Source organism: Chionomys nivalis, chromosome 4 (assembly GCF_950005125.1).
Source record: "Chionomys nivalis chromosome 4, mChiNiv1.1, whole genome shotgun sequence".
Classification (NCBI taxonomy): Eukaryota; Metazoa; Chordata; class Mammalia; order Rodentia; family Cricetidae; genus Chionomys; species Chionomys nivalis.
Window position 1 is genome coordinate 98,318,774 of NC_080089.1, and position 21,206 is coordinate 98,339,979.

Sequence of the window (21,206 nt, forward strand, 5' to 3'; positions counted from 1 at the left end):
ATATCCTAGAGGATGATACAGTTGTCAAATAGGTATTTTTTTTCCTTCTGCAGTGACAGGGGGCTCTGGCAGCTCTTGCCTGTCAGCACAGACACATGAGGATGAGGAGAATCAGAAATGAAAGATGCCAGTGAAAATAATTCCTCCCGTGACGGGAAGGTGATTGTGATATTTCTGTACCATGATGCCATGCCCAAGGCAAGATCAAAGCAAAACTTCTCAACACAAAGAAGAAATTCCCCCTGATAATTCCCCCTTTCTAGTCTTTCTATATTGATTGGTGTTCCCAGGAGAAGAACAGAAAGGGGCAAGATGGCGGAGGTGATCTGTCCAGGTCAAGAGATTTCTAAAGGCCTGGAGCATCAGGAAGTGAGCAGTTTTCCTTCATATGTCCCTGAGTAGATGGTTCCAGGGAATCTGGTGACATTGGAATGGCACAGTAGTGTCCAGAGCCCAGCATTAAAGAATCTACCTTCCTAATCAGATGACACCTGCGCTTGATAAGGTGATCCATTTCTACTGAAGCACTTTTTTATCTTATTTAAGAAAGACTTAAAGCTGTGGTTCTCAACCTGTGGGTTGCAAGCTCTTTGGGGTTGCATTTAAGATATTCTGCGTATCAGAGATTTACATTACGATTTATAACAGTAACCAAAAGAGTGGTGACATAGCATGGGAGTAATTTTATGGTTGGGAGTCACCACATCATCAGGAACTGTATTAAAGGGCTGCAGCATTAGGAAGGTTGAGAACCACCGCCTTAGAGTAACAGCTCTTCTCAAGCTTTCTGGAAATAGCTGAGAACTAGGGCTATTCGCTCTTAGGAGTGAACCATTTGAGGAGCCTGACTGAGGAACAAATCAAGCTATACCAGGGCAGCCGCCATCCCCAAACCAACCATAATGATGGAAAAAGAAGTATATTTAAGTTGAGCCCACTCTGGTCCAAAGTCTCTGAAGCATGGAGTTTAGAACTGGGATGGAGGCAAGAACCAAAAGACTGCAGGGTAGGGAGATGAAATTCTTGGGTCCCCAAAACTTGCTCAACATTAGCAACCATCTCTCTGCTTCCCAAGGTTTTCCTGAATGGATGGGAAAACATCTGGGTTGATACCAATAGCTGCTCATCATCCTCACCACCATGAGTTTTCCAGGTCCTTCCTTTTATGTTGTCAAGTCCAAGGCTCCCCTTCTTAGTCTTCTGCTGTGCAGTTTGTAGACAAGGTTGACATTTACCTCGGAACTCTGGATTTGTAGGAAAACTTGGCATCTATCTCCAGGCTTGTTTCTCCTTGGTGACTCTGTGTTCTGCAATACATTAGGCTCTCACTTAATCTGAAAAAGAGAGAGGGGTCTTCTCCAAAAGTCTATAAAAATGGCATTAGAAAAATAAATGTCTAAACTCTTAGCCTTCTTATACACACTGAAGACTGAACTCTAAGCTTCTGTCAGCTAAAAAAGTTAAGCAAGTTCTTTACCACTGAGCTGCATCTCTATCCCTTTTATTATTTTCATTTTGAGACAGGATCTTGTTATGTTGTGTAGGCTGGCACTGGCTTCTTAGGTAGACTGGCAAGCATCAAAATTGTGATTATTCTACCTCAGCCTCCCGAGTAGCTGGATTATAGGAGTGCAGCGCTGTGTACAGCTTACACCGTTTGATTTCATGTAAAGAAGGCAGATATCTAAAGGCTGCAGCAGGAGAGCAAATTAGTTTCCAATCTTAATTTTTCTAAATATTCAGAAATTACCAGCCTTGATTTGCTGGAAGTGGAATCAAACTGGCATGAAATTAGGATGCTAGGGATTGTCTATGTGCACCCCTCCCCCCAGTAAGGCAGCAATTGCTGTTGCTTCAGCTCTATTCTGTAAGATTGCAGGGAGAAGAAAAGAGGGCTTCTTTCTGGGGAACAGGCCCATACGAGCTATTCTTAAAGAAACAAAACTACTTTTATTTTTTTCTTTTTAAAATTGATTTTATTGAGTTATACACAAGAGCCCATGCAAGTTTAAGGGTACCATAACAGAAGAAGGAAGTTTCAGCAAGATTATATACAGAACATCAGGGCTACCGAACCCCTTTCACTTTCAGCCACCAGAACTCTAGCAGCCAGATTTGACTCCCCAGAATGACAAGAAGATTTTTGTCTAGGGCATCTGTCCAATCTAGAAGGGTAGGTGAAGGTAGTGGAGTTGGGAATTCCCCAAGAAACAAGTCAGCCAGCAGTCCATAGTTGTCAGCCCGTATCCTGGGCTACTCCAATATCCACAAGGAGGAGGTCCCGCTACCTGTACAGCACTCAGCCATACTTCCAGTTCCCTATATCCATAGGAAAAGCAGTTATCAAGATTTGCTTTCAGAGAGCAAAAGTGTAACCTTAAATACTAAAAATAGGAACTACAAAATGGAATAAATTGCTGGAAAGATTAGAAGATGAAATTGACAGGGGCTTTTAGAAAATAGAAGAATAAAAAAAAATAGATGCAGGCTCGAAGGAAAAACGTAGATCATTCGGGGATAACCTAAAGATGTAAAATCAAAGTGATAGGCACTCCCGAAAGATAATTTGGAAAAAGACAGTGTAACCCAACTGAGCGCTCAGGAAAAAGTTAGGGCAATATCACCACCATCAAATTATTATCATGGTGTAAAATGGTAAATAAATGTGTGTTGTTTATTCACAATTGTTGGAAAATAGACAAAGCCAAACTGCCTATCCTCCCTTGCAAGTGGGTCAATCAGGGGATGGCTCCATGTTCCTCTGCCTTTCTGTCTGAGGATGCTTCCCTACCACGGTATAGATAGGTGGGTTACAACAGAAGCAGAGTCTCAGTAACCTGAGGAAGCAAGTGATTGCTATGTGTGCACCTCGAAAGCCCTGCCACGAGCAGATACTGTAGAAAGTGAGACCCTAGAGTCTGCATCTATCAGAGTGAGAACTCCCTGTTGAGACGTGGGAATATTCAAGCCCTCTCCCTAAAAGGCTATATCTCAGCTACAAGGATCACATACTTTATAAGAAAAAACGCCTCAAGGTAGACATAAAATACTTAACAAATTGAATCCAACCATTAAGAAAAAACACCACCTGAATGAGATTTATACCAAGAGCACAGAATTGAAATCAGCACCTTATAGAGAGATCTGCACCTTCATGCTCATTGCATCGTTATCCAATTACCCAAGGTGTGCAGGCAATGTCCGCTGACAGATAAATGGATTTGAAACGTAGCACAGAGGATGAAATATTTACCTGTTAGTAGCCTTGAAAAAGATGGACATCTTGCCATTTTCTACATCAAAGATGGATTTGGAGGACATTGGGGTCAGTGAGAAAAGCCATATTTAGAAGCAAAAATACCACATGATATGGTTTACATGATGAAGCTAAAACAAACGCATAGAAACAGGAAGAGCAGGATAGTACTTGCCCTTGTCTCTGGGAGGGAAGCAGGTAAGTGTTAGGTAAAGGGTACAAAGTTTCGTTAGCCCAGAGGTTTGCTGGAGAGCATTGAGCACTTACTGCCTTATATAAAGCATTCATACACAGAGGGAGACCATTTATTCACTGACATTTTATTTGTATGTATATTTTAGGGAAACTGTATTTTAATTATAGCATTTCTCCCTTCCCTTGCCTCCCTCAAAACCCTGCCCTATACCCCTCCCTACTCTCCTTCAAATTCAAGGCCTCTTTTTCATCAATTGTTATCACATGCATACATGTATTTCTGTACACATAAATATCCCTACATATAACATGTTAAGTCTGTAAGTGTTACCTGTACATATGTTTTCAGGGCTGACATTCTGGAACTAGTCAACCAATTAGTGTACTCCTCTTTGGAGAGGACCATGCTCCCAGCTTTATTCAGTTGCCTGTAGTTCTTTCTGTAGTATCGAGGCCTCATACACTTTTCCTCATGCAGGCTACACCTAAGCTCAAGGAATACTGCAGAAGAGAGGGCAGAAAGATAGTAAGAGCCAGAGGACCAGGGACTTCGATTTGAGATATTGTGTGCATTCTTTGCTCCATGTGAGTGGAGGCCATGTGTGTATGGTGCCAGCAGAGGATGGAAGAAGGGGTCAGATCCCTTCGACCTGGAGTTATCCATGAGGATGGGTTACCTGATGCAGGAGCTGGGAATTGAACTCTGGTCCTCTGGAAGAGTAGTAAGTATTCTTAACCACTGACCCATCTCTTCAGATTCAACGTACAAGTTGTTTAGTGTCAATTATGTGCCAATAGAGTGGCAATTTAAAAAAAGAATATAAAGAAAAAAGTAATTATTTCAATAAATATGGGAAAATGACAAAATCCAATACTAACTGATGATTTTAAAGCCTCTCAAAATTAATAAAAGAGAATCGCATTAATCTAATTTTTAAAAATTCTGCCCCCTCCCTATCCTATAGCTAATATCAACATTTGATGACAAAGCCCTGAGTGTCTCTTCTCTGACGGCATCAGTCTATTTTCTCTTGAAATTTCAACCAAGTTTGGCGTGGAAGGTTTCTGGGAACAAATTCTTTCCAGGTAGGAAGTAGGAGTTTCGTGGGACTTGGAACAGGAAGAACTCCTAGGTCCCAGGAAGTTCCTGAAACTAGCAAGAGTCCTGTACTCAAGACTGTCTCTGATGCATGGTGCATGATGGATTCTGACCAACTTCGTAACCTCCAAGTCCTGCAGGGAACTCCAGGGCGGCAGCTCCCATGCATCATCACACATCTTGGGGTAGCCTATTTGGTCATGTGATTTCTGTTGTGGTGTCCCCACCACTAAGTAACCCTTCATTCATATGCCTACAAGAAACCTTAATAAACCTATTGGTCTGTCAAGATGGGCTTCAGTAGAATCTCATGCTGGCATGTTATTGTTTCTCTGTCTGGGGTGAGTAGCTATTTGTTCATGTTTTCCAAGGAAAAGTCTCACAGATCTGAAGTCCTAGCCTTTGGAAGCTATAAAAGTCTAGCCACACGGATTATGAATAAGAAAGAAAAACTGTGATTTGTCACAAGCAGTGCAATTTCTTACATGGAAAGTCTTAAGGAATTCACACACCAAAAGGAAACACTTCTTCAAAATCTAAGTTACGAACTTGGCAAGGTACATAATGCAAGGCCAACATAGCGAATGTCATGAAATATACCAATGACATCAAAAATACCAAACAGCATCAAACACTACATCTACACATAATAAACAACTGGAATATGAGCTAATCACACAACATGTGCAACCCAGTTCAAACTTCAAGACATAGTAGATAGAATATAAAAAGATAACAAGATCCATAGGTGATGGGCAATAGATTGAATAGATAAAAGATACTACAGGATCAGAGAAAAAAATGACCACAGAAACACATATGAACTTTCCCCCTGAACAGAACAGTGTCTATTTCATCTGACTTATTTTTATCATTGTGATAAATGACATTTCTGTCCACACAGTTGCCCAAACCAGAAGCCGGGAACTCATTTCTAACCCAACTTCTCCCTCAAGCATCCCATCCAAACAATCACCAAGTTCTGTTAATCCTTCCTTCAAAGACAGCTTTAATCTGCCCACTTCTCTCCCTCTGAGTTGCAATCACTCTGGTCCAAGCCATTATCATTTCTCACTGGGACTGCCTCCTAAATCCTTTCCCCAAATCCAATACATTTTGCACAGAGCAATCACAGTGATGTTTCCAGAAAGTATACTGGATGATGCCTCCTTCTGCTTACCACCCTTCAAAGCTTTACAATTGCTTTGACTGCTGCTGGAGCTCCTACCTGAGGCAGAGAGAGGGGATCTCCAGCCTCTCCCTCCCATCCTGCTCCAGTTTCCCGCCTGAGAACTGCAAGGCCAGCCAACAAAGGATGGGGGAAAGCAGTCACTGGCCTCCTTTGTCACCCAGTGCTCCAAGACACAAAACACCAGCACAGACAAGAAGGGGAGGCAACAAGAGGCAGGAGGAGCAGCTGGTGTAAGGGCAGTTAGTGTTTGCACTGTGGTGAGGGTAAGTAGAGGGAGAATGTAGGGCCCCATTCTCACTTGATGCTAAGTACCAGTCTGACAGAAAACCATTTCAGGAGATTTCTTTCCCAGCTGCCGTGATAATCATCCTGACTCTTAGATCTCTGGGTGGAACGCAGTCCTGGTCCCCCAGATCCTAGTAGGAAGCCTTCCAGCCAGCCAGCTTTCAAAGCACCCCAAAACTGTGAGCAATGAACTCACTAGACTGCTCGTCCATTTCTTGGGCAAGCCTGTCTCTAGTGCCAAGCTCTAACGCTGGTTTACACAACATTCACTGTGTCCTGTGGTGAGTGACTTCCACATTCATCGGGAAGGAGGTACCACCAGGTCACACTCCCAACACAGGGCTTCTCACAGCAAAACCGGAGCAAGAGTTAGCCACCAAGATGTCAGAAAGAGGATGAGAGGTGTCTAATGCACAGAGCTCATTAAGTCTTTGTCATTATTGTCATCATTATCATCCAAATCCATGTGAGGCTGAGGTCACACTCACTCCCTACCAGCCATAGACTGGACCTGAACAATCTCTTGACATAGGGCCACATTTCCAATTTCACATGATGACTTTTCCTATCTGTTAGTGCCAACCTCATGCAGAACATGCTCAGCAAACATGCTGATGCCCACCTCCCGTAAGCTTTCAGTAGGGCACTAAGCATTCTGGGCTTCTTTGCTGAAACATAGTGCCCTGATCTACAGCCAGGTGGCTAGGAGCCAAGAAGAGAAAGTAGCTCAGAGCCTCTTTCCAAGATGGGAAAAGGGGCTTTTCAAGGACCTCAGGGAGGAAGCATACGGGTATAGGAGTAGTCTCAGATCATGGAAGTAAGGAGATACTAAATCAGAAGCCCCAGCTTTATGACTAGCTAGGACACCAAGGTGGAGACCAACAAGCTAAGGGGGTCTTCAGGCACACTGACTTCAGGTTAATAAACCCCAAAGGCAGCCCACAACTCTCCTAAATACTGGGTGTGAAATATAGGGACAGTCAAGAGGACAAGCCACACCCTCTCCTCCAAAACCCTGGTCCCTAGTGAGGAAGCAGAAATCTCTGGTGACATTATTAACCGGCAGTGAGCAGGCAGCCCAGGATAGTCCAGGGACACGCCTGATGAGTGGGAAGGGGAGGTATGATTGGGCACAACTGAGGGAGGGCAGAGACGGGTGAACTCTTTGTGCGTGCCCTGCAGCGCTTAGAAAGCTCCGTCAGCTAGTCATACTTGGGGGTCCAGGGGCCAGACAATCTCCATAGCAGGGGCAATTCATGGCTTACCTCCACAGCAGGCTTGCTCTCCTATAAAGTTGTCCTTAGAGAGGCTAGGCTCCATGCGCCCTTCCTGCCCGCATCAGAACACTGCGTGTGCTTGTCTTTATTCCTTCCTCAGAAATGATGGAGAATAAGAATCAGGTGGAGACACTGCTTCCTACTTTTCTGTAATTCCACACAGGAAGGCAAGTGGCCAGGGCAGGGTAATTACCCCTGGCCTTCCCATCTGTGCTGGAGAGAAGCCTGGCACACAGCCACCCGCGCTCTGATCTATGCTCCGGGCAAAGGAGCTCCTGACAAGCAAACTGACACTTCCATTGCTCCCGTGCCAGAAAGAGACACAACTTTAATTAAATGGGTTGCTTAAAACCGTGGCAGAAGAGCCGGGACTCAGACGACCCTTCTTCCGTGTGACGTCATCCTGCTCGCGGGCGCTCTTTCTCTGTTCCCAGGACTAATCTCCCCTTGGCAGTTGCCTTCCTCTGGCTTCCGACCACTGAGACTTCTTTCACTTGTGCCTTCAAAGCCCTTTGCAGAAATACACTCTGAGGCCAGAGCCGGTGGGAGGTGTGGGGAGGAAAGAGCGCCTTCTCTGTGGGTCATCTCTTTCACATTCTATCTGACCCTCTCCGCCCAACCTCTCACTGCTGTCTGATGTGTGCATTTTCTAAGAGCAGAAAATGTGAACACTCTACTGAGCTTTGGACTTGAGCTAAGAAGCACCCAATTTGATCACAGTCTATAGGCGTAGACACAAGCTATGAGAAAAACAAGACACATCTCTCAGAAGCCTCGTGTGTGATGACCAGAGAAGCCTGAAGAATCTCCAGAGCTATGGGGCCTGCAGTCCCCCGAGGTTTTCTCTGCAGGATGCTGGGGGAAAGACACGGTCATATTTCCCAATAGGTTTGTCCACATTCCAGTGGGCTGAGCTCCTGGGGGTCAGGGCCTGACACTCCTTCATCACAGTCCTCTCTCTGCGCCCTGAGCTTTGTTAGCCTCTGAATTTAGTTGTTTTGTATAAAAGAGTCTTACCAGGCAAAGTGACATCTGCCTATGATCTGAGCACTGGGATGATTGAGGTAGGTGGATTGTGGTGAGTTTGAGGCCAACCTGGTCTACACAGTGTGTTCCAGGCCAGCCAGTGTTATATAGAGAAATCATTTCAATATCAATAACAAATAATCAAGGACTGAGACAAGGAGCCGAGGGTACAAAGTTTGAGGACCTGAGTTCGTTTGATTCCTAGGACCTGCCTAAGAAATGTTGGACACAGTGTCGCATACTGGAAAACAGAGTGCTGAGGAGACAGAGACCAGGGGATTCCTGAAACCCACTTCTCAAGTTATGGGCCAGCAACTGACCTTGTCTCAACAAAGCAAAACAAAAAGTGCCTGAGGGATGACAGCCACAGCTGTCCTCCAGTCTCCAAACACTGGCGCACACACATGCATGCGTACCTGTAAGTTCACATGCATGTATGCGCGTGTGCACGTGCGCGTACACACACACACACAAGACATTATCATTACTAATAAGTCTCCCTTCACTTGGGAGTGTTAGGTAAGATATTGTATTTCTGCCTTGGCCCCTTGAAACTGATCCTTAGCAGGCTGCCACATTTAAAGTAAAAGGAGGAAAAAATAATAAATAACCTGACTGTGTGTGATATCTGGATGTCAGAGATGGATAGGACCCATGTTATTCCTGGTGACTTGTTCGCAGTAAGACATTTATCAGGACAGGGAGAATGTTTAATCAGAGGAGGACACAGGTGAACCGGGCTCATTGCATCCCTTCTGCAGCTGCAACCAGGGCCGAGGGCTGGGAGAAAAGCATGCCACCCCTCTTAACAGTTTTTAATTTTTTAAAGTCATTAAAATTCCTTTAAAATAAATGAAGAGTTCTGAAGGTTTTTTTCAAATAATTGTGACTTGACTAAAAGTTGGATTGAGAACGTCATTTTTTTTTTTCGGGAAATTTCTCCTAGCCTTTGAAGTACTCCCAACTATATTCTCCCTTCAGAGGGAAAATGGTTGTTTTGAAAGTTGCCTTTTAAGCAGCAACGTTGTTTTTCCTCTGCTGAGAGCTGCTCTTGTGCACTTCAAAAGCAGAGCATGTCAGCCGTCTCCACCCTGCCTCTCCCCTTTGAAGTGAGTGTGGGGGCAGTGGCTGTCTCCCGAGCACACTCGCAAAATTTCCATGGCACTCCGCGATGTTCAGAGCTCTTTCCTAGCCATTATCTTATTTGATCCTCATTGTCACCCCTGAAGTAGGCAGGGAAGACATCTCTCCCCATTTCACAGATCAGAAACTGGAGCACTCAGAGGTGGAAGTTTGTCTCCAAGTGACAGGACCCCCTGGAATAGAGGTGGCTTAGATCAGTGCTTAGCCTTCAGTGAGTCCAGTGTGTAAGTTGTGTGTGTGCTCCGAGCCATCGAAATGGAGCTAGGAGTTCATTCCTAAGACAATACAGGGAGGAAAACAAAGTACCACAGCAAAACCCGGCATTGACAGACTGTGTCCCTTCACCCTGCAAAGCCTGGCATTGGCGGACCGTGTCTCTTCACCCTGCAAAGCCCGGCATTGGCGGACCGTGTCTCTTCACCCTGCAAATCCAGGGCGGACTGTGAACCTTCACCCTCCAAATCCCGGCATTGGCAGACTGTGTCCCTTCACTCTACACACTCCAGAGATGTCAGCAGCTGTGATTCCATCCTTCCTCATCTCAGTGCTTAACAAACAGAAGCGCAGGCCTAGGCTCCTGGCTCAGAGGCTACTGTTCCAGCTTGGCCTGCTGGTATTTTCTGTTGATGTAGTAATGCTAATGGGATGTTCTGTTGATTTTGAAGCCAGTCCAGGATGTTAACTTTGTCCACAGTTTAGTGCTTCCTCAACCTCATGTATCTTATATATGGTAAGTTCTCCTGAGACCTCGGCAGAGAACCGAATGAATCTGACATTCCATGGTGAAGGGAGTGGGGGTGCCAGGATGGGTGACCTCAAGTACTGACATTTCTCTGTCCAGACTTGGGGGGGGGTCGTCAGAGAGGTTTCCAAGAAAGAAAGACCCAATCTGGTGCCTGAGCCACGAGTAGGTGTTAGCCAGGCAAAGATGGTGTGGAAGGGTAGGGAGAGGGAACAGGGAGAGTGGGTTTGCTCGGAGAAGCAGCACGGAGAAAAGCCAGGAAGTGGGAGGGGATTCATTGGGGGGCTAAAAGTAGCTCACTGTGACTAGAACATAGAGTTTGGGAAGAAAAGGAGGCCTAATAGATGAGGCCATGCCATGAGGGCTTAGTCATAAAGGAATGAATTTTAAAATCTTGGACTTTTTCCCGAAGGCAATGTGCAGCCTTTAATAAGGGTTTTCAAGTAGGAGAATGTCAGGCTCAAATTTGCATTTTGGAAAGATCATCATCCGAGCTACAGTCTGGAGAATCTAGCACAAATAGGCAGAGAGACCCAGCCTGTGTCTCAGGCCTGCTCTAGACACAGGTGACGGGAGAAGCAGATCGGCACAAGTATCCCCCAGTTTCTTGGACTCTCTAAGCTCTGTCCTCTTATTTAGCAGGGTCATCAGAATCCTCAGTTCTCAGCCCGAAATGTTTTTTTTTTTTTTTCCCTGCCACAATCATGCCATTGTAGAGCTAAGATCTGAGGATATTTCATTTCTATAAGGAGCATCCATCTGGAAAAAAAAGTACTCTGTTTTTGTCAAGTCAAAATTAAATATATTGTCCAGCAAGTATCCAATATCTTTTATTCAAGATGTTTCTCAAAATGGAATGCTGCTTTACTTAGTACCAAGAAAAGTAGTCTGTGGTTTTTCCTATAGGCAAAGTGAGGTTTGTTGGGAGGGTATAGGGTGATCAGACAGGGGAGGGGCCTGGATCCTCCAAGGCACTAAATAAACAGTAATCTACACATAAGTAGATGATGGGGTGTTACAATATAGGTGTTGAATGTCCCCAAAAGTGTAGTTGATAAAGACTTGGAACCCATTGTGGTCCTACTGTGAGGTGGGGGAACCTTCGAGAGGTGGGACTTATGGCATGGACTTAGTGCGCTGGGGGTGGGGTACATCCCAGTCTCTTCCTGCTTCTGGGTTCATGTTATAAATATGTTTTTCTGCAGCAGTATGCCTTGCAAGATGCCCAAAGTGATGTAATACCAGAATTTGGATTGGAACCACTAGGGCCATTAGCTAAGTAAAGTTTTCCTTTTAAGACGTTAATGGTTTCTGGTGTTTTGTTATGATAAAGAGAAACTGACTAATTAATACAAGGGGGTAGTGAACTTGGAAATAGGTAAATATGAGCTCACATCCTGGCTGTCCCATTCTCTAGCCTGGGACTGTGGGCTAAATGTTTCATTTCAGTCAACTTTGCTTTACCCTTCTAGTCTAGGGGATAGTAGCTGGCCACTCTCATATCAATGAACTTCACTTTTTGTTGGTAAATTTTGGAAACTAAAACTAATTCTTCCTCTACCAGGATAGAGGGAAAAAATACAGAATAACCTTTTCCCTACCAAATCTGCAGATTTCATTCATCAGAGTATGAGGATTATGCAAATTTGATTTTTTTTTTCTTTTTAACTATTGGGAAACCCAGGGCTAGTTCAAAGTTTCGCAGGAGTCTGCAAATACCTAGGACTGAACTCTTGTTCACTGGATGCCTGCTTTTTACTTTGTATGTGTCTCTCTCCCTCTCTCATGTGTGTGTGTGTGTGTGTGTGTGTGTGTGTGTGTGTGTTATTATTGCTGTTGCTTGAGACAGGGTCTTCCTATTGCTCAGAATATCCTGGGATTTGCAGTCTTCCTGATTCTGTCTCCTGGGTAGATGAACACTTCAGATATTCACTTGAATCACAGAAGTTCACGATAGGCTCACTTAATAATTTTATTTGGTTATTATCATCGTGCTAAGGGGATACAGCTACAGAACTTGACACAACTATGGAGAGTTGGTTTCTGTTCTAGTCTTTGATCGTATGTATAAAATTTAATATTAGCTGTAAATATAGTGATGGGCTGGGAGAAACTGTGGATGGTCTCTGACAGGAAGAGTTACCTGTCTTGGAACTGGCCCTAGGAGAATGAGAGAGAGAAAGAGAGAGAGAGAGAGAGAGAGAGAGAGAGAGAGAGAGAGAGAGAGAGAGAGAGAGGGTTGCCTGAAATAATACATTGAGTAAGTACCAAAAGCAGTGGGGGCATACAGGCTCATAAAAAAGGGAGCATATGATTGATAAAATACAAATGTTTTGGAACAGCGCTGGTTTCAACTTCATTGGGGCTCATGTAATATCACCTAGACCCCGATCGTTTTATCTCAGCTCCATTCTCTTTCATGTACTCGCTTTATGCCAATATTCAAGTTCCAGTAAGATGTGTGTAGCTCGGGCCTACGGGTGTTCTGGATCAGCCTCCAGCTCCTTTCTGCCCTTGTCTGAGAATCTGTAAGAAAGCCTTTGCGTATCTCATTCATTTAAATTGAATTACGTTATACTTCCTCTTTATTCCTTCCTCATTGTAACTTGTGATTTGATATTCTGTCTAGCTAAAACCATCCCAGGCTCACCTCTAGAATTAGGGACGGGTCATTTTGCTTCACTCGAATGGACTGAAAATGGCAAAGGGGTGGTTTAAAACTTCATGACATTTTTCCCAGGAGACGATGAGTGGAGGCTGTGTGGAAATGAATAAGCAAAGGAGCTCTGGGGCTGGGCCAGGATCAGTCCGTGCCTTCAAAAGCTGGCTTCATACTCTTCCCTCTGATGGCAACTGTACTTCCTTTGTGAGATGGCTTTCTATTAAATTCTGCCAGGGAGACGCACTGGGAAGACTAGAGAAAAAGGAAGCCGGGCAGTTTTACTTTTGTATGTTCTATCATTTTTCCCAATAACAATGGATGGTTTGCATCTGCTTCCAGCTCCTTCTGTCCTTCTCGGCACCATTTCCGCCTCCAGCTCTACATATTCATTAGTTGTAGGCATAGTTAGACTACCCGCATTTTGGAGGGCAGGTGCGAAGTCTCTCTCAGAGGGAAATGGTTGCTCCAGAGGAATGGCAGAGGTAGGCCAATTTACATAATCACAAACCCAGAAAATAGTCTTGAGAAGGCAAACCAGAGAGAGGACAGGCTACATCAGTGAAACAGACTGAATTTATTGACATGGTTGCTTAGTTAGCGGACTGAAACCTAAGCTCAGCCATATTGACGTACTCAAATATCACGGGTATAGAACAGTCTAGGAGAAAGGGTAAAAATGCTTAGGAAAATAACAAGGTTGTGACAGGTTTATCATGTACAAATTCCACACTGGGTCCCACCAAGCCAGTGAGAGAGCTATAGCTGAGAAGAGCTATATTCTGAGAAGAGCTTTAGTGAGGGGAGCACCAGGAATTGTAAACCACCCAGGGGCCTGGAGATGTTCCCACTGTGAGTGTTTTGAGTTTGGATGGAGTTGACAGAATTCTGAAATGACTGAGGACAGGCAACAGGAACTCACTGTTAGGAAAAAATGACCATAACGACCACACTGAGCAACATAAATAAAGTGCCCATCTTTGGTTAATTTTTGGCAATGGCTTGTTGACCATAGAAAAGACATAGATGCACAACAGATTAAGACATTATTTAATTTATATAAGGAGGAAAGCTAGAGTCTATTGGTCAGAGACCTGGATTGAGATTCTAAAATGGGAATCCTGGTCCTCATTCTAGTTTTGAGGAAAATGCCAGTTCACAGGCCCAGGGCTCTTGGGTTCTGCTGAGATCAGTCCTGGAGATCGGAAATATCACCACCTATTGCTCTGAATCTTCTTCAAAAGGCTCTGAAGCTGTGGACAAGGGTGACTGTACTCAGGAGAAAGTGATCCCCAGAGTGTTCAAGAATTGCTAGCCACTGACCCTGAGTCTACATTATTCATATCAGCTCCAAATACCACAGTAGTCTACTGGCAAAGGGAATGCTTATGAAGATTTGAAGATAAATTAGGCCCAGCACAGCGCACAGTAATCCCACTGGGTTTATTGATCTTCATTACGCTTATTTGCAAGTTCTTTAGTGTATAATTAGAACAGACTCCTCGGCAACTAATAGAACCACTGCATTTGCTCCTGGAGCTAAGCATTAAGGGTTTAGAGGCAGAAAACCTTAATAGAAGCTTCTAGAACTTATTCTCCTTCACGAACTAATAATCTAAAAGCAAGACGATATCTTAGAAGAAATTGCAAAGATTAAAGGCTTGCACTGTTCAGGGTTGGTAGTCTGCCCACACCCCATTTAAAATTACTTGTTAGTTTGTCCAGACAGTAAATGGGCAGATATTGGAGAAGGGTTGTAGAATTCCATAAACGTAATCAGATGCTCATACCCATTACAGGTGTTTCAGTAATGAAATCTCATAAGATGAAAATCGGCGTCACCCACAGAAATTGTTACATAGCTATTGTTTAAGACTTTGTCACAAGCTAAGGACCGTAAGAAACAGTTCCCTTTCACCTGGCAGGGTCTATGGTGCACCTTCATCAACACCTGCCCTTTGCAGAGCTACCAATTCCAGCAAACAATGCACCAGTCACCAATGGCTGTTCTTAGAGTACCAGGTGCCTTAGAAGCTTTTGAAAGATATTTTAGTGCCTGGGGATTGGAGATGCATCCTGTAACATTTAGAAACGTGTTGCCTCTGTAGCATCTCTAAGATGCCTATGATCTAGAGCCCAGCTTTTTAGACTGAGGGCTGAGACCCTGTGGAGTCGTATAATTGAATGGGTGGCAGGCAGGTATTAGAACTTTGGCAGAAGTAAAAAAAAAAAAAAAAATGCTGAGCACTCAGCAAACAAAACAATTCAAAATCAACTCACAATGAATCTGTGGCGTTTCTAGCTCATCCATGTGGTGCCATAGGACTTCACTGCAGGCTTGCACACCTGGGCACTTTGCCCTGTACACGTCAGACCAGTGGATTCTGACTGAAACACTCAGCTCAAATTTGGAACTGTTGTGTGGGATGAAATCTTGTGCCCTTTGTTGTGCATGTCATTTTTTTTCTTTCTTTCTTTTTTTTTTATTTTTTTTATTGAAAAAAAATTTTCCGCCTCCTCCCCGCCTCCCGCCCCTCTCCCCCTCCCCCCACTCCTCTTCTCCTCCCTCTCTAGCCCCAAAAGCAATCAGGGTTCCCTGCCCTGTGGAAAGTCCAAGGTCCTTCCCACTCCATCCAGGTCTAGGAAGGTGAACATCCAAACTATCTAGGCTCCCACAAAGCCAGAACATGAAGTAGGATCAAAACCCCGTGCCATTGTCCTTGGCCTCTCATCAGCTCTCATTGTCCGCCATGTTCATTGTCCGCCGGTTTTATCCCATGCTTTTTCAGTCACAGTCCAGCTGGCCTTGGTGAGCTCCCAATAGATCAGACCCACTGTCTCAGTGGGTGGGTGCACCCCTCATGGTCCTGCCTTCCTTGCTCATGTTCTCCCTCCTTCTGCTCCTCGTTAGGATCTTGGGAACTCAGTCCGGTGCTCCAGTGTGGGCCTCTGTCTATCTCCATCCATCGCTAGATGAAGGTTCTATGGTGATATGCAAGATATTCATCAGTATGGCTATAGGATAGGGTCATTTCAGGTTTTTTTTTTTCTATTACAGAAACATGGTGGTTTGAGTGTGGAAAACAAGACCGGCAAATTTCTGGATTGAATCAGATTAAGAAGTTTGAGTGTAAAAGTACTGCTGAGTTGTTGACTCAAGTTTCCTAAAGATGCCATTCAAAAACGTTTGACCAGAGACGAGGACAGAATTTCCAACAATTTCTGAAATGACCCTAGACATACTTCAGCCATTTTGTACCACGTATTTATGTGCAGCGGTGTTCCTCACATTGACAGTTATAAAATCAAAATAGCTATCAGATCTGTGAAATGTTGAATGTGGTCTGTGTCCTGTGCTAGCACATATTTAGACAAGATTTGATTCTTTATGTAGAAGTAAAAATGCTCGTTCATTTATTAATATGCAAATTTCACCCTCAGAACTGGTAAAACTGTGTGTATATGTGTGTATATGTGTGTGTGAATGTGTGTGTGTGTGTGTGTGTAAGAGGTGTTTTAAAATAAGTGCCTTTATGATTCATTGCTAGTAGACGTTTGACTATTTTGTATGACTACATATCTGGGGTCATGTAAATTTTTCTTGGATGGAATCACACTGTAAGAGAAAACAGTTTAAGAAGTCATGACCTAGTTCATCTATCGGTGGTGTTTGCTGACAGACTCGTGGTCATGGGCTGTGTATCCGAGGACAGAGGAAAGGCGCCAATTCTGTGTTCCGTGCACACGTGAAACAACGCAAAGGCGCTGCATGCCTGCGAGTGACTGCGAGCTGTGGGTTTCTCCGAGCAGCACGGCTATATCAAGGGCAAAGTAATTAATGGAATCGTGAATGACGTCATTCATGGCCCTGGTCGTGGCGCTCCACTCGCAAAAGTGGTCTTTCATGACCCTCGCCGATTTAAGAAGCAGACACAGGTGTTCATTGCAGCAGAATCCACACTGGGCAGTTTGTGTGCTTGTGTAATGTGGCAAGAAGGCCCAACTTAGTTTCGGCAATGTTTTGCCTGTGGGCACCATGCCTGAAGGTTCTATCTTATGTTGTCTGGAGGAGAAGCCTGAGGACAGGGGCAAGCTGGAACAAACCTCCGGGAACTATGCCACAGTCATCTCCCACAACCTGGAGACCAAGAAGACTTGAATAAAGCCGTCCAAGAAGGTCATTTCCTCAGCTAACAGAGCTGTTGTCAGTGTTGTGGCTGGTGGGGGCAGAATTGACAAACCTGTCTTGAAAGCTGGCCGTGCCTACCACAAGTACAAGTTAAACAGGAACTGCTGGCCATGTGTATGTAGTGTGGCCATGAATTCTGTAGCGCATTCCTTTGGAAGTGGTAACCACCAGCACATTGGTAAACCATTCACTATCTGAAGAGGTCCCCTGCTGAGCGTAAGGTGGGTCTCATTGCTGCCTGCCCCACAGGGTGACTACACGGAACCAAAACTGTACAGGAGAATGTAGTAATAAGAGCAGCGGGGCTGCATCCCCAGCACCCGGTCGCCCGCATGGCTTTACCCGAAATAATTACACGGAAACTGTATTCTTTCAAACACTGCTTGGCCCATTAGTTTTAACCTCTTCCTGGATAGCTCTTACATATTGATCTAACCCATTTCTAATATGCTGTGTAGCACCACGAGCTGGCTTACCAGGAAAGATCTTAACCTGCGTATGTCTGGAGTGGGAGAATCATGGCAACTGCCTGACTCAGCTTCTTTCTCCCAGCATTCTGTTCTGTTTACTCCACCTATCTAAATTCTACCCTATCAGAGGCCAAGCAGTTTCTTTATTAATTAACCAATGAAAGCAACAGATAGATGACCCTCCTCCATCAGGAGAAGGAGAACTAAAACTCAGGAGCTAATAAAGTATGTCCTTTGGATCTTAAAAAATGTCATGACCTATATTATATAGGGTATAAAATAGGAGATCATATGTGATATGTTCTTCAAAGTGAAATACCATCTCCCACTAAGAGAATGAGATATTACCAGAGCTGCCTTAAATTCAAGAACTAGCTTGTACTATATAGAGAGTGGTATAAATGGGAAAGAGAGGGAGAGAGAGAAAGAGAGAGAGAGAGAGAGAGAGAGAGAGAGAGAGAGAGAGAGAGAGAGAAGCCCTGGCTGGCTTTGTATTTCCTGGCCAAGCTCCTCAAGATTTGCTTCCTATGACCTATGGGGTCCAGCATTACTCAAGACTTTCTGAAAGCTTGTGTGTCTTCCACAAAGAGTCACCGGGGAAGACCTAGGATTTGAAAAGGAAACTTGCTTCACTTCTACAGATAGCTTTTTTCTTGCTTTTTTGTTCCAGGTACTATAAGAGTGACACCCCATTTGAGATGTCCACCATGACTCAGAATGTGGGGACCATTGAAGTCACAAGGTTCTGTATATACAGAAGAAAATTATGTCAACACCCACAGGAAGTAGACTGCTGTAATTTTGCTGTCTTAGAAGTTTATCACTGTTTGTCAGATATTCTAGATCTTGTCTCTGCAATGGCCTTTCATGTCTGAAAGTAGGCCAGCTTTTTTTCTTTTAGTCCCTGCCCCCCACCTTCATTAGTTGGCTCACCTATATTACACAATTGCAAAATAGCTGCAGAACATTAGGACATTATCCACAGTCAATGCAAGAAGAGAGGATAAAGAAAATGACGGCCAACATTCCTGTCAATCACAAAACAGATGTCCAGAAAACTTCTGCTTAAACCCCACTGGCTGTAAGTGTAGATTAACAATCTAGCTGTAATGGAAGATGAGAAACCATTAATTTCTCTTCTTCTGTAATTAAAGGTAGAGAGACAAAGAAAGAGAGAGAAAGAGAGAGAGTTAGAGTTGAGATGGCTGTTGTGATCTCCACCAGCAATATCTGACACAGGCATAGCTAGTAATTCTCAGTTCTTGGTGACAGAAATTGCCTTGTGGGCATACTATATCATCATCAGACAGTAGATGCCAGCCATCTTTTACTGCTTCAGCCAACAAATACAGATTCACAACATCTAAAACTATTAGGAGACGTCTAAGGCATAGATCCTTTTTCTTGTGTGGTGGTTTTGTGAGTCAGAAAGGCATTCCTTCTTTGCAGTTCAGTTTTTGCTTTTAAACGTCTTTGAAAGAGAGCTGGGTCAATACTGGGGTTGTACTATTTGGACCAGGTTTGATTTCTGACTTTGGCATAAGTAGTTGATGACAAGATCAAAACGTGCTTCCATGTCTGTGTCTTGGCTTATCTTTCCTTGCATCTTTCTTTTCAATTAGGGGTGATGGAATTCATATGGTGCTTGTTTAGATTGAGGTGCCTCAGCCTGCAGCTTACCAAAAACTAAGTTGGCGTCAACTATAAAGTTTAATTCAGTGGGATGATGGGTTTACAATTTGGGGAAGAAAGAGATTAACTTCTCAAGTTCATGAGATAGACTGGGGTAGAGGGCACACTTGTCTTTAATTACACGGGAAAGATATTTTGCAAGGACCTGAGCTTGTAACCAAATGCATGTTCAAAGAAATGCAAGAGCTGGAGACCATCTCAAAAGCCTCTGCTGGCTTTAGGCAGTGAGACGCAGTGTCACTGGTGGGGGCTGGAATCGGCACCGTCTTCAATCTGTCATGGCATGGTATTGGATTTCCAAGACTCACTCAGGCATACTAAATTACCACTGTTTGGAGGGCTTGCCACAAACCACCCTTGGTATGTATTTGTGGCAATATTTTAGTAGAAGTTTTAAAACTGAAACGTAAAATCCGCGTGTAGCAGGGCACCAATCACAAATGCCTCGTGATTTAGACACACGGATGTCACCTCTGCCATAATAAAACACAGAATATTAGTGGGACCGCAGAGGCCACTCTCCACATTCCCTGTCAACACGCTTCCCTCCAGGGTGACCATTATCCTGATTTTTAACAGAGTATCCGTAACTTACTTGCTTTCAAATTCATATGAATGGAATTACAGAGCATGCAGCCTTTATGCTTGGCTTCTTTCACCCTGTACCATAGTGATGGGATTCGTCCATGTCTAGCATATAGTGCAGCTATTATTCTCATTGATGTACAGTATCTCACTGTATGAATACATCACGGTTACTCTATTCCTTCTGCTGTCATGGTCATCTGAGTATTGTCAATTCCAGGACATCACACACAGCATCACTATGAATACTTTTTTTTTCTTTTTTTAAATTTTATTGAAAGTAGATTCTTCTCCCATACAATACATCCTGATCCAGTTTCCCCCCCCCTCTACTCCTCCTTGCTCTCCCCACCTATCTGCTCCCCCTCTGTTTCCTCTTCAGAGAAGAGTAGGCCTCTAAGAAAGGACAGTGAAACAGAACAAAATAAGATAGAATAAGACAAGGCAAAAGATCTCATATTAAGGTGGCACAAAACATCCCAATAGGAGAAAAAGAATCACAAGAGTAGGCAAAAGAATAAGAAGCACACCCATTTCCACTGTTAGGAGTCCCACAAAAACACCAAGATAACAGTGATAACATATACACAAGGACTTGGTACAGGCTCATGAAGAGCCCATGCTTGCTGCCTCTGTCTCTGTGAGCCACTGTGATCCCTGGTTCTTTGATTTGGTAGGCCATGTTCTTCTGGTGTCCATCCCCTCAGACTCCTAACATCTTTCCTCCCCATCTTTTTCAGGGATCCCTCATCTCTAAGGAGAGGGACCCCATGGAGACCTCAAATTTAGACTCTCTCTGTATAATGTCTGGCTTTGTGTCTCTGCATCTGATCCCATCTGCCGCGGAAGGAAGTCTCTCTGATAATGCTTGAACAAGATACTGATCTATGGGAATCAGTTTTCAGAGAGCTGCCTTCTTCTGTCCTAGCTTCAGTCTGGGTTGTTTAGGGAACTCCATGGGACCCCGGCCCTGGCCAGCAACTCAACCAGCTTCAACCTAGTTCCACCACTGGAAGACTTAACTGGCTACAAAACATGGCAGTTCAGACTCTGTGTCCTCCATTGCAAGAAGTCTTCTCCAGAGTCACCCCCATAGATTCCAGGAAGCTTCCATGCAGAGTTAAACTGCATGAGTGGGGGAGTTCTAGTCCCCATGCTCCCCAATTCCAGCTGTCTCTCCCTACCATCTCTCCCTCTATCTCTCCCCCACATAATCCTTCCTGCTTCCATCCCTATTTGCCCCTAGTCCACTGGTGAATTTATTCTATTTCCCCTTCCCAGAGAGGTCCATACATCCCCCATAGAACCCTCTTCTTTACCTAAGCTCTCTGAGTCTATGGATCGTAACTTGATTATCATTTACTTAACAGCTAATATCCACGTATAAGTGAATGCA

At 44.2% G+C, this 21,206-nt stretch overlaps 1 pseudogene; it reads left to right on the forward strand.

Annotated features, from left to right (window-relative positions):
* The first annotated feature begins 13,350 nt into the window (after nucleotides 1–13,350).
* LOC130873573 (60S ribosomal protein L8-like) lies at nucleotides 13,351–18,212 on the forward strand (annotated as a pseudogene).
* The last annotated feature ends 2,994 nt before the right edge of the window (nucleotides 18,213–21,206 follow it).